Raw genomic sequence first — 19708 nt, 5'->3', positions numbered from 1 at the left:
GCCTCCTGGGTTCAGGCAATTCTCCTGCCTCAGCCTCCTGAGTAGCTGGGATTACAGGCACGCACCACCATGCCCAGCTAATTTTTTGTATTTTTGGTAGAGACGGGGCTTCACCATGTTGACCAGGATGGTCTCGATCTCTTGACCTCGTGGTCCACCCGCCTCGGCCTCCCAAAGTGCTGGGATTACAGGCTTGAGCCACCGTGCCCGGCCTATATTTATTTCTATTGAGTTGTTTGAACTCTTTATACGTTCTGGTCATTAAGCCCATGTCAGATGGGTAGTTTGCAAATATCTTCTTCCCTTCTGTGGGTTGTCTCTTCTTGTTTCCTTTCTCGTGCAGAAGCTTTTTAACTTGATATGATCCCATTTGTTCATTTTTGCTTTTGTTGCCTGTGCTTGTGGGGTATTCTCAAGAAATCTTTACCTGCACCAAGGTACCAGATAGTTTCCCAAATGTTTTCTTTTAGTAGTTTTACACTTTGAGACCTTAGATTTAAGCCTTTAATCCATTTTGATTTGATTTTTCTATGGTGATAGATAAGGATCTAGTTTTATTTTTCTGTATATGAATATTGCATTTTTCCAACGCCATTTATTGAAGACACTGCCTCCTCCCCAATGTATGTTCTTGGCATCTTTGTCAGAAATGAGTTCACTGTAGATATATGGATTTATTTCTGGGTTTTATCTTCTGTTCTATTGGTCTAACTGTCTATTTTTATTCCAGTACCTTTCTGGTTTGGTTAATATAGCTCTGTAGTATAATTTGAAGTCGGGTAATGTGAGTGTTACATTTTTGTTCTTTTTGCTTAAGGTAACTTTAGCTATTCTGAGTATTTTGTAGTTCCATATAAATTTTAGGATTATTTTTTCTGTTTTTGTAAGAAAATATCATTGGTATTTTAATAGATTACATTGAATGTACAGAGTGCTCTGGATAGTATGGACACTTTAATAATATTGATTCTTCTAATCCATTAACATGGACAATCTTTCCATTTTAGTTGTGTACCTGTTCAATGTCTTGCATCAATGTTTTACAGTGTATATTGTAAAGATATTTCACTTCTTTGCTTAAGTTATGCCTTTTACTTGTAGTTATTGTTAATGGGATTACATTCTTGATTTCTTTCCAGATTATTAGCTGCTGTCAAATAGAAATGCTACTGATTTTTGTATGTTGATTTTGTATTATGCAACTTTACTGAATGTTTATCAATTCTAGTAGTTCTTATGGAGTCTTTAGGTTTTTCCAAAAATAAGATCATGTTATCTGCAAATAAAGATAATTTTACTTCTTCCTTTTCAGTTTAGATGCCCTTTATTTCATTTGTCCAATTTGTCTAGCTAGGACTTGCAGTACCATGCTGAATAACAGTGGTGAAAGTGGGCATCCTGGTTTCGTTCTAGATCTTAAAGGAAAGCCTTTTGGTTGTTCCTCATTCAGGAGGAGACTAGCTATGGGTCTGTTGTATATGGCCTTTATTGTGTTGAGGTATGTTCCTGCTATACCCACCTTTTTGAAAATTTATATCATGAAGAGATATTGAATTCTATTAAATGACTTTTCAGCTACAATTAAAATGATAAAATGGTGGTTGTTCTTTATTCTGCTGATATGACGTATCACATAGGTTGATTTGTGGATCAACATCCTTGTATCCCTGGGATAAATCCCACTTGGTCATGATAAATGATTTTGTTTAATGTATTGTTGAATTCAGTTTGCTAGTATTTAGTATTTTTGTGTTAATGTTCATCAGGGATATTGGCCTATAGCTTTTTGCTGATGTATTGTTGTCTTGTTTTGATATTAGTGTAATACTGTCCTCTTAGATTGAGTTTGAAAGTATTCCCTCCTCCTCTACTTTTTGAAATAACTTGAATTTGATTGATAATAGTGATCCTTTAAATGACAGCTAAATTCAGCAGGAAGCCATCCGGTCTTGGGCATTTCTTTGCTGGGAGACTTTTTATTACAGCTTTGCTCTCATTATTTGTTATTGATCTGTTCAGATTTTGATTTCCTTATAGTTTAATCTTAGCAGGCTTTATGTGTCTAGGAATTTATTCATTTCTTCTAGATTTTCCAATTTATTGGCATATAGTTGCTCATAGCAGCCTCTAATGATATTTTAATTTCTGCAGTATCAGTTGCAGTGTCTCCATTTTCATCTTTAATTTTATTTATTTGGCTCTTCTTTTTTACTTAGTCTGGCTAATTTGTTGATTTTGTTTATCTTTTCAAAAAGCAACTTTTAATTTCATTGAACTTTTGTATTTTTTGTTTCAATTTTATTTCTGATCTGATCTTTATTATTTCTTTTCTTCTAGCAATTTTGGGTTTCATTTTCTCTTACTTTTCTAGTTATTAAAGATGTATCATTAGGTTGTTCAAAGTTTTTTTACTTTTTTGATGTAGGCACTTATAACTATAAATTTCCTTCTTACTACCACTTCTGGTATGCTTTTTGGTATGTTGCATTTCCATTACATTTGTTTCAATAAAGTTTTTAATTTCCTTCCTTATTTCTTCATTGACCCATTGGCCATTCAGAAGCATATTGTTGAATTTCTAAGTGTTTGTATAGTTTCCAAATTTTCTCTAGTTATCGATACTTGGTTTTCTTCTATTATGGTCAGAGAAGGTGTTTGCTATTATTCCATTTTTTAAATGTTTTAAGACTTGTTTTGTGGCCTAACACATGGTCCATTCTTAAGAATGTTCCATGTGCTAAGAAAACAAATGCGTATTCTGCAGCTGGAAAAAGTTGTTCCATAAGTATCTATTAATATTAGGTCCATTTGGTCTACACTGCAGGCTAAGTCCAATGTTTCTTTATTTTCTGTCCAGATGCTTTATCCAATACTGAAAGTGGGGCGTGGAAGTCTCCAGCTTTTATTGTACTGGGGCCTATCTCTTTCTTTAGGTCTAATAATATTTTCTTTAAATATCTAAGTGCTCCAGTGCTGGGTGCATATATATTTATAATTGTTATATTTCCTGGCTGAATTAGCCTCTTTATCATTACATAATGAGCTTTTTTGTCTCTTTTCATAGATGTTGTCTTGAAATATATATATATATATATATATATATGTATATGTATATATATGTATGTATGTATATGTATATATATGTATGTATGTATGTATATGTATATATATGTATGTGTGTGTGTGTATATATATATAGCTAGTCCTACTCTTGCTTGGTTTTCAGTGGCATAGAATATCTTTTTCTATCCCTTTATTTACAGTCTATTTGTATCTTTATAGTTAAAGTATCTTGTTTATAGGTAACAGATTATTGGGTATTGCTTTTTATCCATTTAGTCACTCTATGTCTTTCGATTGGAGAATTTAGTACATTTGCATTCAATGTTGTTATTGATAAGTAAGGATCGATTCTTGCTATTTTGTTGCTTTCTGATTGTTTTGTGGTCTTCTGTTCCTTTTTTCCTTCCATCCTATCTTTCTTTAGCAAAGGTGCATTTCTCTGGTGTTATGTTTTAATTTCCTGCTTTTTATTTTTTGTGTAACTGTTGTAGGTTTTTTCCTAACTCGACATTATGTGACTTGGAAATAATATCTTATAACTCATTATTTTAAACTGATGTATATGTATATATATGTGCGTATGATTACATAAACAAACAAGCAAAATAAAACCTAATAAAAACTACATTTTTAACTTTATGCCTCTTTTTTAACTTTTTGCTGTTTCTGTTTATCTCTTATACTTATCTATCTCTTGAAAAGTTACATCTATTATTTTTGATAAGTTCATCTTTTGGTCTTTCTACTCAACATAGTTGTAGTTTAATTACAGTGAGATGATATTTTGTCTTTTACTGTGTACTTACTTTTTTTGGAGGCGGGGTCTCACTCTATCTCCCAGGCTCGAGTACAGTGGCTCAATCTTGGCTCACTACAACTTATGTCTCCCAGGCACAAGCAAACCTCCCATCTTAGCCTTCCAAGTAGCTTGGACCACCATACCTGGCTAATTTTTGTGTTTTTTGTAGAGACGGGTTTTATATTTTTGCTAGAGATAGGTTTTGTGTTTTATGTAGGGATTTGTCGGCATGGGTTTCATCATGTCTCCTAGGCTTGTCTCAAACTCCTGAGCTCAAGTGATCCTCCTTTTTTGGCCTCCCACAGTGCTGAGATTACAGGCATGAGCGACCATACCTGGCCTGTACTTACTACTAACAGTGAGTTTTGTACCTTCAGATGATTTCTTATTGCTCATTAATATCCTTTTATTTGAGATTAAAGAACTCCTTTTAGCATTTCTTTTAAGATGAGTCTGGTGTTGAGATCCCTCAACTTTTGTGTTTAAGAAAGTATTTCTCTCCATGTTTGAAGGATATTTTCACTGGATGTACTATTTTAGGATAAAAGATTTTTCTTCATCACTGTGAATATGTCATGGCACTCTCTCCTAGGCTGTGAAGGTTCCACTGGGAAACTTTGCTGCTAGGCATTTTGAAGCTCCTTTGTACGTTATTTCTTTTCCCTTGCTGTTTTTAAGATCCTTTTTTTATTCTTGACCTTTAGGAGTTTGATTATTAAATGTTTTCAGGTAGGCTTATTTTGATTAAGGTATTCTATAGCCTTCTTGTACTTGAATATTAGTAGCTTTCTCTAGGCTTCAGAAGTTCTCTGTTCCTATCCCTTTGAATAAACTTTCTACACCCACCCCCTGCCTCTATCTCCGCTTTAAGGCTAATAACTCTTAAATTTGCCCTTTGAGGCAATTTTCTAGATCTCGAAGGCATACGTTATTCTTTTTTATTCTTTTAGTTTTGTCTCTTCTGACTATGTATTTTAAATAAACTGTCTTCAAGCTCACTAATTCTTCTGCTGTTAAAAGTTTGATGCATTCTTCAGTAGGTCAATTGCATTTTTAGTTCTAGAATTTCTGCTTGATTTTTTAAAATCATTTTAATTAATTTGCTAAATTTATCTGATAGGATTCTAAATTCCTTCTGTGTGTCATCCTGAATTTTGTTGTGATTCCTCAACAAAATTTCCCATTTTCTTTTTTTTAGAGGGTCTCACAAGCATCCCTGTGGCCACCACCACTGATACTGCACTGGATGAGACTTGAAGCCAACACAGCACTGGGTCTCACTTAAGGCTACCACCTATGTTCACTCAAGGCCCAAAAATTCTACAATTAGCAAGTGGCAAATTCAGCCAGGTTCGTGTCCTTCCCTTCAGGCCAATGAGTTCCATGGGGCCCCGGGCAGGTCCAGAGATGCCGTCTGAGAGCCAGGGCCTGGAGTCAGGAATCTAAGGAATCTACCTAGTACTGTCTTCTACTGCAGCAGATCTGTCACCCAAGCCGCAAGATAAAGTCCTTGCCACTCTTCTCTCCTCTTTCCTCAAGCAGAGAAGTGTCTCCCCATGGCCACCACTGCCCCAGGCTGGTGGTGGGTAATTCCTGGTTGCCTCCAATGTTGACTCAGGCCCAAAGGCTCTGAAGTCAGCCTATGGTGAATGCTGCCAGGACTGGGTCTTTCCCTCCAGGGATATTGACTCCCTCTGGCCCAGGGCTTTTCCAGAAATGCCATCCAGAAGTCAAGGCCTAGAATCAAGGACCCCAGGTCCCTACTTGGTGCTGTACCCCACGGTGGCTGGGCTGGTACCAAGCTGCAAGACATAATAGTCCCCTTTACTCTTTCCTCTCCTTTTCTTAAACAGAAAAAAAGTCTCTCCCTGTGGCCATCACAGCTGTAAATGTGCTAGGTCACACTTGAAGCCAGCACAACTGTGAGCCTCACTCAAGGCCTGCAGCGAGTACTGCCTGGCATCCACTGTTGATTATTCAGGACCCAGGGGCTCTTTTGTCAGCAGATGATAAATCCTGCTCATCCTGAGTCCTTCCCGTCAAAGCAGTGGGTTCCTTTCTTGCACAAGGTATGTCTACAAATGTCAACAGGGATAGGGTCCAGAATGAGGGCCTTCAGGGCTCTACCTGGTCCCCTATTCTACTGTGGTTCTGGTAGTAACCAAGTTGCAAGACAAAGTGCTCTCTACTCTCCCCTCTCCTCTCTTCAACTGGGGAGCTGGGAGCTGTATTACCTAGGTCTGGGGGAGGGGTGGCTAAAGCACTCCCTTGGCAGCCCTGGCTGGTGTCTCAGTAGGTTGTGTGCATCGCAAGCCCACTTCTCTGAACCCAGCACAACATAAGGACTTGCCCCGGAATTGCAGTCCTTGTGGCCTACTACCTTTCAAGTTTATTTAGGACCCCAGAGCACCCAAATGGTGGGGCTTGCAGGAACTCAGGTTCTGATCAATGGAATGAAAGATTCGCCTCTGGCTAAGGCTGCAGTCAATGCTCCCTTTCATGGGTACTGGCTGATTTCTGTACCCTTTTGCTTTCTGCTATGAAGGGGTAGTACTGAGTTCCAGGGCAAAGTCCCACAATCAATGTGTTCTTCCTCCCCAGTATGCGCAGATTCTCTCTCCAAGTCATTTGGCTGTCAGGGAATGTGGTAGGGGTGGCACTGGCAATTCAAGACTGCTTTTTCTGTCCTTTTCAGTGCATTTTCCTTAGTAGGATGTGAAAACCAGGTACTATAATCACTCACCTGATTTTTGGTTCTTATGAAGGTAGTTTTCTGTGCAGATAGTTGTTCCATTTGGAGTTCCTGCAGGGGGAACAAACAGTAAAGGCTTATATTTGGCCATCTTGCTCCACCTCCCACTGAAATGTATTTTTAAGCTAAGCAATTAGAAAATATTTAGATGAGGAATTTTTAAATAGAGAAAAATCTCTACTCCAGAATCCAAAGTCCTCTGAGTCCATTCTGATTTTTGCCATGCTAGAAATATGAGGCTTACATATTTTTTACACATGCAAAATTCTGCTCAAATACAGCAGACTGTTTAGATTGGATTCTTAAACAAAAATGAGATAATCTGATTCTGCTGCTTCCATGGCATCTGAATTGGTGTTATCCTCTTTTTCAGAACAAATATCTAAGGATGTTTCCAAGGCATCACAATTTTATATTGGCTTAGTTACAACAGAAGCTTTGTTTGTAAATCTCAGGTGTGTGTGAATGCAAGCATGCTTACTGGTAGAGTATCAGGCAGTCCTTGGTCTATAGACATTCCAAGAAAGAAAACCACCGCTAGCAGTATTATAATGCATAAAGTAAGCATTATATTTTTAAATATAATTCACAGATCCAAGTGTGTGTTGCTGCTTTTACAATATCCATTTGGGAAGCTGTGCATTTATTCTAATAAAATAGGCATTGTTCAAAACATGTTGTAGAGTTTCTTTTCAACAATCACCTTCATTGCCTGTGGCACAATTTTTTTTTTCTTACTGTCCATATGGTAAAGTATCTTTATCTTTTGGGTGTAAACTTGATTTTGAAATAACCAAGTCAGAAGTAAATCTTAAGAACAAGAAAGACAAATTGGGAAATTGGGAAAGCTAAGGTGGGCATTGAAGAAACTTTGTCTGGATGTATTATTTTGGAGGTATTTGCCTTTTGTGAGTTATTAATTTGCTATACCTCATACTTTCAAGTCTTTTTTGAGATAGTTTTGTTGTCTTTACCTTCCGAAGTTATATTAGGTTGGTGCAAAAGTAATTGTGGTTTCTGCCATTAAAGGTAATGTTATTAATAATATCCTGAATTTTGCTCTTGACAAAGAGTGTAGGTTTTATGTTACTTGTGTGTATGAAAATGCATGCATGTGTGTATTTTCATAACAGAATGAAAGCAAAGATTCTATAAATTCAATCTTTAATATTTAGCAAAAACAAATATTCCATATATAGTTTAATTTAGTATTGAATAATTAAGCAAAATGCTTGCTACTAACATGCACATAAACTTCGTTAAAGATATCACATCAAAATATGAGATTTCTTTAAGCTACGTCTTCAATCTTTTATGTAAAGGTCTATTCTGAAAGCTGCTTTGGCAAGAATTTTAATAATCTATAAATATTTTTTGTTTAATATTTATAATAATCTTTATATAATAATCATATTACTTTTGTTAAATATTTTTCTCCTTCTCAAAATATTGTTTTATAACTTCACATGCTATTCAATTACAATTAATATTTATAATTTTTTTCTATGATTATCTGTATGAGAAATCTTTGATACTAAACATGGTAAAATAATGTTTTGCCCTAAGTTTTAGAAACTAAAGTTGTTTTAGAACTATTCTGTGCTGCTTTAAATTATATCAAGTCAGCTAAACTTATTTATGCAAAAGTTTTCTCCCTACCACTGTGCTCCTTGCAAAGGACTGCTGACTCAGGTGTTTTGTAGCTTTTAAAATAATCGTTCAAGATGATACTAGGTTGTGGAATGTGGTCACAAATTTCTCAAGTCTAGAGAAGCCATAGGAGGTCTATTCCACTGTCTCTCAACTTTATTATGCTCATGCTTGGCTCTTATGTCTTTCCTATTTAACTTATTTTATAAAATGTAGAACATATCTTTGAAAGTCAAACCATACCAAAGCCAAATGTGGTGGGAGTGCTATAATTATAAAAAGGTGGAAATGTTCAGTAAGCAGTCAAAGTTTGGCATGAAACTAGACACAGCTGCAATAAGCTAGTGGACTTAAGGGCTAAGTTTCCTCGCTTTCATACTTGTATTTAGTGTCACTAGTTTCTCAAAACACATAACAAGAAGTCATTTTTCTGAGAAGCAGTCTTTAGAGGAGGGTTTTTCTACTTCAGCATTATTATTTCAGACTGGATAATTCTTTGCTGTGTGTGGATGAGGGTGAAAGGGTTGCTGCACTGTGCATTATAACATGTTTGGCAGCATCCCATCCCCCATCCCATCTAGTTTGCCCACTAGAGGATATTGACATCCCTCCTCCCAACTGTGATCACCAAGTGTTTCCAGACATACCTAAATGTCCACTGGGGGGACAAAACCCTTGTTTCTCACCATTTTACCTCTTCTGTAGTTGAGAATCATTTCTCTAGAGAACCATTCAAGATTCAGCATAAGTTTCTGACAGGGGTGTTATAGAAGGCAATTTTTATCATTTTCATTTATTATTTCATGTTTGTTTAGTGGTTTACTACAAGTAGCTTAGGGTCAAGGAAATATATCCAGTTCATTTAATAGCATTCTTAATTAGCTATGTTCCTAAGTTCTTGTGTTTCTTTTAATCTATGAACCTGTGTTCCTGCTGTTGCCTGAAATATTCACAAGTAAGAAGAAAAACGTACTGAGTATAGACAATAAAAAATTTAATGTGGCCAAATATAGCATGTACTAACATTGTAAAGCACATCTCAAATATTTGCAGCATTTCATGGCAACAAAAGCTGCTATAGAATAACTGGGTCAGAATTACCATCAGGGAAGTAGTACCCAAAATACCTTCGGATTATTATAGGCCAGTCAAAAGCAAGAAAAGCTGTTAGATTTGGAAGGCACTCATTCCAGGCTGCTAAAGCATCACCAGTCAAACAGCATTTACAACAAACACAGGTCGGAGACAACCACGTGAGTGCCCTAATAAGACTTCAAATGCTCTGAGAACAAGCTTCACTGTATTTATGCTAGCAGAAGTTTCAGATCTATTCTTGCTCAAGCCTAGGATTTTAGTCAGCTAGCAGCAAAAAAAAAAAAAAAAAAAAAAAAAAAAAAAAAAAAAAAAAAAAAAAAAGATGAACTTGAAATTTCACTTTGAGAAATATTAGGCCTTATGGAATATGAAAATAATTCAGAAGCATGGAAAAACATGAATAATTAACAAACTCTGATAGAAAATAAATAAAGGAACTCAAGGAATTGCCTTCCAATTTCCTTAGTAACCAGATAAGTAATCGATGAGTTTTAAAACTCCCATATACACATTTGGTGCTCATAAATACCTAAATAATAAAGATAATCATGCTGCATGACAAAGTACAGATAATCTCACTCCAGCTTTGCAAGTACGAAATCAGTTAAAACCGGTTATTCTACTCCTGCCATTTTAACAAGTAGAGCTTTACACATATACTAAAAGCCACAGTGAACTGGGCGAAAGTTTGCTGGGCCTGGGGAGTGTGAAACTGGCCTAATATCACCAGAGTCATCTCAATGTGTGGTCCCTGACAAACCATGCTCCTGAGAAGAAAGCAGAGGAAAATGTTGCCTTACCCAAGGCATATACAGGAATATACAGCTTGTGAATGCAAGCTATGTGACTTATGTTGGCTTTTACATACCAAAGCTGCTTCCAAAGCTCTGTAAGAAAGGCTGGTCCCACCAGCTGGAGAAGCACAGCAAAATGAAAATGATTTGATATCTGCATTTCTAATTACTTAAGTTGTTTACTCTGTTCCATCTGAATCACATCACATCTTATATTCAATTGAAGCATGGAAACCTTTTCTCAATGGCCTAAGAGTTCTTTTCCAAATACTATTTATTTTCATGTGGCATTAATCTTTTTTTTACTGATTATTCCTGTGTGCAGCATGTTTTAGAACCACCTCAGCACACACTGATCCAAAGCTGAACATTATAAATAGTTATATCACCTACATCAAAATCTTCAAAGTGAGAGTGGGCTGGAAAAAAAGTAGGAGTTAGGAAGAGAGAGTAGGGGATTGGGTAAAATGATAAAATAATGAGGAAAAGGAATAATTTCTATGTATCAGGTAGGAGAGAGAAGCTATTTCCTAAGGCTTTGGGGGAGGTGAATTTCCCACACTAAAGGTGGAGTAGATGAAAAACCAATACAGATTGTTCTTCGCTCCTTCACTAAGATTCCGAAACTGGAGGCATTGAATGCTGTATTAAAGGTACATACGCATCCTATTCCTCATAAGTAAATTACATTGTTTTCTTACTACAATGTGTAGCCCAAAAGGCAAGCAATAATTTTTAGTGGCTGAGAAGAAATTAGCTTCACAAACAAGGGGCACTTTGAAAAAACACGTGTAATCAAAAAGAAAATGTGGCTTTGGGCTTTACTTAGAATTAAATTCCAAAACACGCTCAAAACTGCAGAACCAGTATTCAAATTTGGTGCCCCTTCTGCTCATCCTTACTAATGTCACCCTTCACACACAAATCTTTCCACCCTCCTTCTCCAGGCATTTTAAATATCTGCAGGATTAGAAATTGCAAACAGATGCCTCTGGCCAAAAGCACCAAGTTTTGCTGATAAATTTTCCTAAAATCACACGAATGGAAAAAAATGGAAGGCAGAAGTGTGTATTTTATACTAAGCAGCTACAAGTCTGAAATCTCAGGTTATAAGTAAATTATTTTGTGATTAAATCCTAATCTCGTCAGTTTAAATAACCAAAAACCCAGTTCAATGATCCACCACAATCTACCTTGAAAATGTAATTATCTTATTTGAATGTCTTCTTTCAGTACTAATTTGATTTCTTTTCCTGAAAATTCTGCCACATGGTGAGACTTTCGGATATTTAACATATTTCATTTATAATTACTCTCACGTATAAATGATATCTTTAAATAATATGTGCAGGAGTTCTCAATAAGTTTTCACAACTCTCCTTATAAAGCGAAGCTATTCATTTTTAGGCAGTTTGAATGTTTTGGTGTTAATTTGATGAATAACAGCTATTGGACAACTGAAGAGAATAACCACTCACATGCAAGTCTTCTCTTTGTACTTGATTAAAAAATATTAATATTTCATTCATGGTGTCTTCTCATATTAAATTTCTCGGGGTCACTGGACTTCAGATGCTAAAAGGACAAAGAAAAGGGACAGATGAGAACAGCCATGAAGTGATAGTGAAAACATATGGTGTCCATCTTGTAAGCATAAGGCTCCCTGGTATTGCTGCCACTCTCCCTGTGTTTGGGAAAGCTGGGAGAAGCCAGTAGACAATCTGGTGTCTCGTCAGAAGAGTGCCAGAAACACGTTTTGCCGACCTAACCCTTTCCTGCTGCCACAGATCCTCTCAGTAAATCCTACGCTTGTTACCATAGCATTGCTTTCAAACACTTGGTTATCTGATGAAAACCAAGAGTTTTAAAATAACAATTTATATGGAGTCAAAATGCTGGAAATTGCTGTCAGTTTTTTTTTTCCTTTTTTCCCCACTTTTTACAATCAAATAACTTTTTAAATTACAATAAAATGCACACATTTTAAATGTTCCCCGTGTGAGCGTTGATGGCCGTATACACTGATGTAGCACCACTCAAAACAACATACAAAACGTTTCAATCAGCCCAGAAGTTTTCCTCTTTCTCCTTTCCAGTCAGACCACACTGTACTAATTTCCATCGCCATAGACAATTTTGCCTGTCTTTGAACAAAATATACTGTATATGTACTTTTATATCTCTGGCTTTTTGCCAATATATATTTTTAAGACTCATTCTTGTTACATGTGTCACTAGTTCATTCCTTTCATTTCAAAGTAATATTTAATTATATGAATATACCACAATTTGCTTACTCATTTTCCAGGAAATGGATATTTAGGTGATTCCACATGTTCTCAAAACAGTTTTATATAAGACTTTGTGTAGATGTATGTTATTTTATCACCTGGATAAATATCTAGGAGTGGAATTCCTGAAACACAATATGTTTAATCTTTAAGAACATGGCAAACTATTCCCCACAATCATTGTAACATTTTCCTCTACTGACATATTAGTATTCACCTTTCTCCATATCCTCATCAATATTTTGTGTTGTCAGTCTTAGCCATTCTGGTGCATATGAAATGCTATCTCATTGTGATTCTAAATTGCATCTCTCTGATGACTTAAGATGTTGATTATCTTTTCAGGTGTTCATTAGCCTCATCCTATATAAGATGTCTCATTCCCAAATTTTCTTTTGCTAAGCGTCTGTTCCAGACTTTGACCCATTTTTTACTGAGCTGTTTATCTTTTTATTGTTGACTCGTAAATGTTAGTTATATATTCTGGATATGAGCTATTCATGAAAAATAGGTGATGAGAATTTTCGCAGAATTTTCTGTCGATTGCTTGTTCACTTTTTTTTTTCCATTTATTTATTTTATTGCATTTTAGGTTTTGGGGTACATGTGAAGAACATGCAAAATTTTTGCATAGGAACACACGTGGCAGTGTGATTTGCTGCCTTCCTCCCGTCACCTACATCTGGCATTTCTCCCCTTGCTATCTCTCCCCAGCTTCCCACCCCCCCCCGTCCCTCCCCTTTTTTCCCCCAACTGACCCCAGTGTGTAGTGCTCCCCTCCCTGTGTCCATGTGTTCTCATTGTTCAACACCCGCCTATGAGTGAGAACATGCGGTGTTTGATCTTCTGCTCTTCTGTCAGTTTGCTGAGAATGACGGTTTCCAGGTTCATCCATGTCCCTACAAAGGACCCAAACTCATCGTTTTTGATGGCTGCATAATATTCCATGGTGTATATGTGCCACATTTTCCCTATCCAGTCTATTGTCAATGGGCATTTGGGTTGGTTCCAGGTCTTTGCTATTGTAAACAGTGCTGCAATGAACATTCGTGTGCACGTGTCCTTATAGTAGAACGATTTGTAATCCTTTGGATATATACCCAGTAATGGGATTGCTGGGTCAAATGGAATTTCTATTTCTATGTCCTTGAGGAATCGCCACACTGTCTTCCACAATGGTTGAATTAATTTACACTCCCACCAACAGTGTAAAAGTGTTCCTATTTCTCCACATCCTCTCCAGCATCTGTTGTCTCTTTCTTTTGATGAGCAGAAATGTTACATTTTGATGAAATTCAAATATTCTTAGACAGGTGAAACACTTTTAATTCTAACAAATTTTGTAGACCCCAATGTTACAAGTTATTATTTGTTTTCTTCAAAAAGCTTTTTGATTATACTGTTTGTATTTAAATTTATAATTTTTTTGCCTAATTTTTATGTTTTGGGTGAGGTAGGATCAGAGATCATTTTTTTGTTTTCTAGTGGATATCCAATCTTTCCTGCATCATTTTTTTGTTTATTTATTTGAGACAGAGTCTCATTCTGTTGCCCAGGCTGGAGTGCAGTGGCGAGATCTCGGCTCACTGCAACATCTGCCTCCTAGGTTCAAGCAATTCTCCAGCCTCAGCCTCCCTCGTAGCTGGGATTACAGGCACAAGCCACAGCATCTGGCTAATTTTTGTATTTTTAGCAGGAAAGGGGTTTCACCATGTTGGCCAGGCTGGCCATGAACTCCTGACCTCAGGTGATCCACCTGCCTGGGCCTCCCAAAGTTCTGGGATTACAGATGTGAGCCACCACGCCCTGCCACATCATTTTTTTTTAAAATTTGTCTTTATTAATATAAATGCTGCTCTGGTCAGATATCAATGTATGTTTGTATGTACGTATCATATATATGTGTATATATCACATATATCTGTATGTGCCAATTTCTGGATTTTGTATTATATTCCATCAATCTATTATTATGCCAATATCACATTCACTTGATTACTGTGACACTGTATTATCAAATACAATGAATACAATGATTTGTATTATCAAATACAAATACAATGAAATCAAATAGTGTAAATCCATCAACTTTGTTCTTCCTTATCAATATTGCTTGTGTTAGTCTAGACACTTTGCATTTTCCAACTCACTCTAAAAGAGCCTATTGATATTTTTATTGAAGTTGCATTAAATATATAAATAATTTTAGGTAAGATGGACATAAATATTGAATTTTCCAGTTTGTGAATATGGTATTTGGTTAGATATTTAAAATTGTATGTCAGTAATGTTTTATATTTTGTTCATCTTTTGTTAGATCTGTATCTAGATATTTAGGGTTTTTGATGCTATTGTAGACAATATTTTAAATTGCATTTTATAGTTGTTTATTGTTAGTACTTACAAATGTAAATCATATTTGAATATTAGCCCTGTGTCCTGAGACTTTGCTAAATTCACTTATTAGTTCTAGTAGTTTTCTGTTTGTGTGTGGATTACGTGGAGTTTTCTACACAGGCAAGTATGTCATCTGTGAATAATGATAATTTCACTTCTTTTTAATTTTAGTGTTTCATTTCTTTTTCTGGCCTCACTGCACTAACTAGAAGTCACAATACAATGTCGAATACAAGCAATGACAGCTATTCAAATATTTATTCTTATCTATATATTTCCCTTCCTGGTGCTTTAGTCCCTTTTCTACAGATCCTGGCTTCCACATGGATTCCTTCCTTGTCCAAAGAACTTCTTTTAGTATTTGCTGCAGTGAAAATCTGCCACAGACAAATTTAATCATTTTTCTCTTGGAAACTATTTTACCTTCATATTTGTAGGATGTCTTTATAGGATATAGAATTGTAGGCTGACAATATTTTCTTTCAGCACTTTAAAGATATTGTTCTATTCTTTTCTAGACTTCACTGTTTCTGATAATATGACAGCCATTATTCTTATTATTGTTCCTGTACATGTAGGTATCACTTATATTTGTCTATTTTTAAGATACTATTTATTATTTCAGGCTTACAGTAATTTGACTGCAATGAACATAGGTGAAGACATTTTTATATACTCTACTTAGTATTGATTGCAATTCTTTGATGTCTTTAATTTTGAAAATTTTAATCTATTTTCTCTTTAAATATTTCTTCTACCTCATTCTTTCTCTCCTCTCATGAAACTCCCAACAACACATATGGTAGATCGTTTGATTTGGGTCCATACGTCTTAGATACTCTCTTCCATTATTTTTATTAAAACATTGTTTTAAAACATCACTTTCTGTGTTTCATTTTAGATCATTTCTACTGATCAATCTTAAAGTCATCTCTTTCTCACTCATTTCAGTTGTCAATAAGCCCATTGAATGAATTCTTCATTTAATGAATTCTTCATATTACGTATTTCATTTCTAGCATTTCCATCTAACTTTTAAAAAATGTCCATTTCATTCATAAAATTCCCAAACTGCTTACATATATTATCTACCCTTTCTACATACTGATTATAATTATTTTTAAATTCCTGTCTGATAATTCCAATACCTGGAACATCTCTGCATTTGCTTCTATTGACTATATGCTCTCTTTAGCATGGATTGTATTTTCTTCTTTCATCACTTGTCATAATTTTTATTGTATAGTGCATAAAGAAATCGTTATGACCAAAGTAAAACAATATTTTCCTATTGAATAATAATCCCCTTTCTTCTGTCTGGTTGTAAGTTTGTTGAACTGAGTCAATCTGATCTATACTAAAGCTGTGTTTGGACCTTTTCACAGGTTTAGTTAGATTCAGTTTACTACTGGCTTTACATTATGTGAGAATAAGATCAGGAATTTCTCTTTAGAGATGTTTTGAAATCCTAGAACCAGTGATACTCTGGAGATTTCTTTATCCTTTTCATCCAGCCTCCAAATTTCTTAACTATGGGGCATCTCTTTATTTTTATTTATAGCCTCACTACTAGATTTTTGGTCACTGGGGAGTTTTCTTTGCCTTTATGCCAAATTTTCTGAATTTTAACCTTGGACCTATTAAAGACCGATTGTCTAACTTGAATGAACTCACTGAACTTTTTCATTTCATTACTAAAATAGGATAAGAATCAGCACTTCCATGTATATTAAGGACTGACCTAACATTAAACAGCTAACGTGCATATAGGAGAAGTATATGTGTTCTAGTTGAACTGAACGTGAAAGTCACATTTGTTAAGAAAATAAAATATCTTTTTAGCCCAATCTCTCTCTATCATTAGTGTTTTGAACTCAATACTGTTGAACTAAATGCCAAGTCACCAAGTAATTATATTTTTCTTCTTTAGATCTTTTTAAAAATAAGACAGAATTAAATCAGCCTGAGTTATTAGAAAGGATAGTGGGAGCACGTCATCAAATTAAAAATTATATAGATTCCTGAAACAATTTCATTATTTGCAATTTTCTAGTGACCTCCAGAACTTCATAAAATGTGATATTTTAATGCAGAAACATACTGAAAGACAGGCAGCATATAAAATCACAACCTCTGTGTTATAGGCTGCATGAAGTTTAGGTGAGAAAAGAAAGAAAATGAAGAGAGAATACCATGGAGTTAATATTCAGCATTACTTTATCAGCCATCTGCAATGGCTTAACATTCATTACTCTAGTATTGTAGCTAAACAGAGTAGCACAGAGAGTTTCTGGACTCTCTTGTAGCTGTGGTTTAAAAAAAGAAGTTTGCCTTGTTGAAATTAACCCATACCCACTGCCAAAAGTACATGATCAAGTGGCTAACATGTAATGATGCTATTTCTAAAAAAATGTGTTGTAATTAAATGTCACAGTCTTGCATATATTTCAGACAACTCAGCACTGAAGTCAAGTCAGGTCACTGATAGAAAGTTATTGGTCGATGATCCCATTAAGCATGCAAAGGGATGCTCTACATTCAAAATGACTTCATCTTCTCTAAGGATAAAACCACCACCTGATCCCAAAGGATGTATCCTTGTCCTCATGAGAACTCCATTAAAAATTAATATCTCCACCAATTACAGTAAGCTGGAAGGAGATTCTACTTTTATTATGGAGAAACATTTTATAATGAGAATGTTGCTACGAAAAACATATCTCAACAAAGAAGAGTATAAGGTCAAAAAAAGAATTGAAAGCACTTTCTCTTTAACTTATTGTCTCACAATAAGACCTAAGAAAATATTTGTGGTCAAAGATTGCTTATGATATACACATTACTCTGACTATATTTGTAAAGCCTTGTACTGAAGGCAAAAATAAATTCTTGAATTGAGATGTTTTTCCTTAACTTGGAGGAAATAAATTTTACTTCTGTAAGTTCTTCTCATAAGGATGATTTTTGAAATTTAATAGACTAAATATACATTTATATCTTCCCCCTCACTCCAAATCACATTACATAAAATATTTTATTGCTATTAAAAGTAGAATCAATGAACCACAAATATTATGAATTTCAGAGAGCAGAAAGGATATACAATCATGTCTTCAGCAAAACAAAACTGAATGAAACTATAGACTAGAACACACATAGAAGAACCTGTTGTTGAAGTGGAAGATTTGAAAGTCCCCAAGCCCAGTATTAGCAGTTCTAAAAATCAAGAGAAAACCCTCAAACATTTAGAGAGTAATCAGTTGGAAGGCTCATTTTGGCACAGCAGACTAGCTGTTTTCTTTCCTTTCTGTCTTTTGTGCTATGTGGCCTTTAACAACTGGCTAAGAAGAATATTGAGGTTGGAGAAGACTTATACTGCTATGGAGCTACTCACTTCTAGGAGTGATGAGAACTTCCACATTTAAAAGATAAACTTCCATTCCAAATGTTTCCCCAATTGACTGGGGATAGATTCTGGTAATGCAAAGAACACATAAGCAGTGATTCTCAAATACAAAGCTATGGGCAGCCAAGATGTGCTAAACATTTTAAGAACATCAGTAATATAGAAGCTAGGCATTATCAAAAAAAAAAAAAAAAAAAAAAGAATGACCACCTCTTCTTAGAAAGAGCTAGTAAGTTAACAAAAAGACTTAGAATAAATATGAGTAGTTGAAAAACTTGAAAGAACATTTCCTTTATGTAGAAGTATCTCCTACAAAATTTAATTTTTAAAAATTCGATCTTCTTAGAATTAAAAAAATATGAAAGTTTCAATAGGCAGGCAATAATAGCAGCAATACATATTTCATGGTGAATTAGTGAGTTGACCGATTGAGTTTAAATATTTTCACATGGAATAGAACACATGGACCAAAGAAAGGAAATTATAAGTGTAGAGTTACGTGGCAAGAAGAGTATTATCCTGATTTTCCCAAATCTAGATTATAGGAATTCCAGACTAAAAGAAAGGAGAAAATGCAAGGATGATATAATCAAATGAATATCAACCAAAAACAAATCCTCAGGTCTGAAGAAAGCATAAATCTTCAAATTGAAAGTGCTAAGCCAGACTTTAAAAGAGCCAACGCTAGATGCATCTTTGTGAAATTTCAGAAGTTCAAGGATAAATAAACTCAGATAAAAACAATTTGAAAAAATAATTAAATTCTGAAAAGTTGTCCTGCTATCACCATAACTTCTTATAAATACAACTCAACACTAGAAAAGAAGTAATTGATATCTTCCAAGTTAAAGGGGGTGATGATTTTAAACCTACAATCCCATACCCAGCCAAACTAGCATCTAGAGAGAATATAAACACATATTCAGACAAGAAAAGCTTTAAGCTAAGCAATCTCTGAAAGAATTACTTAAGGATACACACCAAAAAGCAACAAATCCAAAAAAGGACATCACATAGTCATAAATACACAAAAGAGTAATAAGCAAATTTATACTAGAACCTAAATAATTGTTGGTGTCAACACAAAACTAAAACATAATAAGCATGTGGAACAAAAATTCCAGCAAAATTCAGTATGAAAGGTGGTAGAGTTAATGAAGAGGAAAAAATCAAAGATGAGATAAGATTTTTACTTTTTGGGAAATGAAAGCAGGTAATTATTAATTCTAAATATCAATAAAAAATAAATTTAAAAAATGTGTTAAAAATGTAAGAGTAAGGGCTGGGTGCGGTGGCTCACGCTTGCAATCCCAGCACTTTGGGAGGCCAAGGCGGGTGGATCACGAGGTTAAGAGATCGAGACCATCCTGGTCAACATGGTGAAACCCCGTCTCTACTAAAAATACAAAAATTAGCTGGGCATGGTGGCGCATGCCTGTAGTCCCAGATACTCGGGAGGCT

Source organism: Cebus imitator, unplaced genomic scaffold, assembly GCF_001604975.1.
Source record: "Cebus imitator isolate Cc_AM_T3 unplaced genomic scaffold, Cebus_imitator-1.0 Scaffold7, whole genome shotgun sequence".
In the NCBI taxonomy this organism is placed as follows: domain Eukaryota; kingdom Metazoa; phylum Chordata; class Mammalia; order Primates; family Cebidae; genus Cebus; species Cebus imitator.
This window is presented reverse-complemented; position numbering follows the sequence as displayed.